The sequence below is a fragment of the Pteropus alecto genome, unplaced genomic scaffold (genome assembly GCF_000325575.1).
Source record: "Pteropus alecto unplaced genomic scaffold, ASM32557v1 scaffold59, whole genome shotgun sequence".
Lineage (NCBI taxonomy): Eukaryota > Metazoa > Chordata > Mammalia > Chiroptera > Pteropodidae > Pteropus > Pteropus alecto.
The window spans coordinates 2,261,369-2,265,227 of record NW_006443292.1 but is presented as its reverse complement, the minus strand read 5'-3'; the positions used below and the strand labels follow the sequence as shown (position 1 = coordinate 2,265,227).

The following is a 3,859-nucleotide window of genomic DNA, read 5'->3' as shown; positions in this document are numbered from 1 at the left end:
GCGCTCTGCGCACCCCGCACCCGAGGTTTCCGCCCCGGCGCGGAGAGGAGCGCGGCGCGCACACACAACGCCTCTTAAAGGCTCCGCGAGAGGCTTCGGATGCAATCAAGGACTTCGCCTCTCGCAACTTGGCGATGCCACGAAATCCGCCGCTCGCGCACCACCCGGGACTCCCGGCGCGTCTTTGTGCCCACGGTGCCAGAGAAAGAGAAAAGTTCCCAGCTTTCTTTACAGACAGGGCTAGCGAGTGGCGGTGGGGAGGTGCCACGAACCGAGCCTGCAAGGCGTTTTTCCACGCGAAAGATTTGGCCAGATCCGGGTGACGGCGGACCCTTCTCTGAATCGACTCGGATCACTCGCTCGGTTTAGGGGCCCGTTTATTTTTTGAAGAGGGGGGAAAAAAGCCGCTCAGAGTCTGTCTTTTTCCTCGTAGGGTTCACATGGCACAGGTATGTGGCCTGACATGTGAATCGCTCTAATAAAGCATCTCGGATGCTGAGAAGTGGAAGTGGGCTACATCTCATGGTCATGATGCAATTAAAATCAGTTTTCCTCAACTTTATCCTCTCTCGTTGGTTTTGGCGAACTCGCAAGCCAGCGTCCTGCCACACGCTCGGTCGTGGTGAGACGGGAAAACACCGATCTGTCCACTGACGGACAAGCAGAGGCAGCCTCCCGGCCTCCCCCGTGCATACCCCCTGAACACACATGTAAACGCACAAGTATCAGATGCATATTTGTCAATGTACGCAGACAAAGACTTCAGCGACCGTGCTTCTAGGTCAGAGAACAGCTGAGTGCGGACTTCATTGTCCCTCAAGTTTCTTCAAAGTATTCATATTGTCATTAAAACACAACCAGAGATTCTGCCCCAAATTGGGAATCATACCGGACAACTCGCAAGAACCACACAGCAGCCATGTTCTACCTCAAGAAATTCACTGCAATACCACCAACTTCATAGCCTCTGCCATTCTGCTCAATGGTCTAAAATCTTTCAGAGGGTTGTGTCTCTGAATTCCAAAGCACTGAGTTTTAAACATCAAGCATCTAACGTTGACCCCCTCCCCAAATACACTGTATTCAAATGCGGTAACCTTTCTGTTTGATTAGGACAAGTTAGTGGGTTGTGATTATTCCACATACACAGAAGAAAATTGTGACTCCGGCATACGCACTTTGCACCAAGAAAAAAATTGTGAGCTGGTAAGCCAAGCAGGTTTGTGAACAACTAAAATATTTTGTACATAAAACACCCCGAGCTGCAGGAAATATGAACACATTTAAACAGTAATTAACGACACAGGAAAGCGTCCTCGATAGTTCAAAAAATGGAGGAGATGAAGGATTTTTAAAAGAACATAAACCATATGTTACATTGACATGTGTAGATTGCATTTTGCATTCGATATCCTTTACAGACACAGGCAGCATACAAGGTAGAGCCTAAGTGGACATGTAGGCAGACGGGGGCTAGTATTTAGGGATGGAGAAATCCTCTTTCTGCTTCATTTCTGAAACCTTAGCTCTCACCCTTGCTCCGCTAAAAATCACATATTTCAGGAAAGCTGCAGGTACTGGGATTATTTGAAAGTCATAAAAGACAAACGCATAGTGGACACTGAACTATCATAAACCTAGTGAGTAATGAGATCTCCACAGAGCCAAGCCAGGCTGAAAATTTCAGGTTGATTAGAGACACAATACAACTTTCTCCTAAAGAGAACAAGAAGGATGGAAAAGAAATTATTTCAGGGAGGGTTTTCAGCCTCTATGATTCGAGAAATTGCCTAATGCTACAAATATCAGTAGATTAGAGGCAAGCTGAGCAGAGATGTTGTAGGGCTGGGTCGAAATAGGAAGTCTGATGTCAGTCCCCATCTCAATGGAATAGAAGATAGAATAATTGATTACAGGGAAATGTTGATCTCGCCTCTTGTACAGACACTTCCATGGCCAGATCGCCTTTTACAAACATACGGTGGGGAAGATTTTCAGGAGGAAGAGGGTTCCCCAGTCCATTGAGAGATATTTGGGATTTGAAGTCTGCTCTGATGGCCTCAGATTTAAAATGAAGAATTTCCCAGCCGCCTTCAACAGAGACAGTGGAGCCCGCTAGGCACACGACCACAGAGCTGCCGTGAAGTCAGTGGTGTCTCGTTTTGTATTTTAGGACTCATTCATAGTTTTGCAGATGCTATTAAAAAGCAAATAAATAAATAATAAATAAATGTATCAACCGTAGTTAATTTTACTGCGTAGAAGGAGGCCTGCAGACCGAGAAGAAAAAAAGAAACAATATTTTTAAAAGTCTCCTTTAGAGACACTCAAGGAAATTTTCCTTGAATAAAACAGCCCCAAGACTGATAAAGATCAATATATTGTTACAGGTAAAACAACAACAACAACAAAAAACCCCCCCCAAACAACAACAAACCATTCGACCCAGCCTTTTATTGCAGATGTAAATTTATTTTAATGAGAAGAATGGCAAGCTTTAATTTGGCCCGAGAAAGTTGGGAACACATTTGTCTTCCTCTGGGAATTAAAAAGCAAAGAAAACCCATCCAAGAATAGGAGTTTCTTACAGACAGTGGCCTGAAGGTTATCATTCCTCACAGATTAAGCCACGATGTGAATACAGAGCCCAGCAAATACCGAGTTTAACTCTGAACTCAGTAGAAACCAGTTCTGTCTCCCAGGACTCATTGAATTCCTCCCTTCCCTCAGTCCAGCCCGTGTGTGTGTGTGTGTGTGTGTGTGTGTGTGTGTGTGTTTCTCTTCCAGCACACTGGTGGTTCCTTGAATAGGAAAAAGGGGCTCCTATTGTGTCCCATCGAACTTCCAAGTCAATGCAATTTTTAACCACTGGCTTGTGGTACTTTGAAAATCACCAGGGGCTGTCAGAGTTGGGTCCTCTGAAAAATTTACAGTGCTAAATCAGAGCATATGCTGGGAGGGAAAAAAAAAAAAATCGCTTAAGATTGGAGCAAGTACAGTATCGGTCTGCCCCCTAGTGTAAGAGTCCTCGCTGCCTAAAATTCAACTTTAAAAGAAAGGAAGCCCTTAAAGGGAAAGGACTTAAGGCTCACGTAGGCACAGGCGAATGAAACTTCTGTACATTTTAATCTGAATAATGCTCCGGGATTTAAAATTAATTGGCTCTGGCTTGGTTGGACCGGCCCGGATCTCCCCACCTCTTGCATTTCCCAAGTCACGGGCGGAGAGGTGATGCTTCCCCCCCACCCCACCCCCCCCTGAACTGGGTTTATGTGCGTCTCCCCTCACCCCCTCCTCTCTTTTTTTTTTCTTTCTCTGTCTCTGTCGTCTCTCTCGCTGGCTTTTTAAAAAAAATGAGGAACCGTTCCTTGAACGTTCTGGACAGAGCCCAGATTGCTCCTTAAGTCAGCCCGCCGCGGTTGCGATAGACAGCAAAAAGGTAAACGTTTGCCTGAAATCCGCGCGCCAGCTCCTCCGCCCCGCCCGATGGTGAGTACCCTTGTCGTTGCGATTGTCCTCCTAGCTTAACCGGGCGCTCGGCTCCCGGGGCCGCGGCCGAGGGCTCCGGGAGCCGCTGGCGACCCTCCCTGCCTGGCTGGCTGTCAGTTGCACAAGGTTGCAAGATGCAGCTCGGCGGCAAATCGAACAGTAAATTGTTGAGACTTAGTGCGAGCCTAGCGGCTCCTTTGCTAGAGGATCGAGTCGTCTACCGCTCGGAAAAAAAAGACGCTTTAGAGGACTGGTTTGCAGTTGGCTCTATCGGAGGCATGAGTTTGAGCAGACAGGACGAGGAGAGGGAGGCACCGCAGGCTTTCTGCTCCGGTTTAATCATATTTTGGCAGCTTTGCAATTGTATTTC

General features: G+C 47.0%; 1 protein-coding gene across 1 annotated transcript in view; it reads right to left on the bottom strand.

Moving 5' to 3' along the window:
- Nucleotides 1-3,859, bottom strand: part of NR2F2 (nuclear receptor subfamily 2 group F member 2) — a 14,122-nt gene that overhangs the window by 9,536 nt on the left and 727 nt on the right. The window lies entirely within an intron of this gene.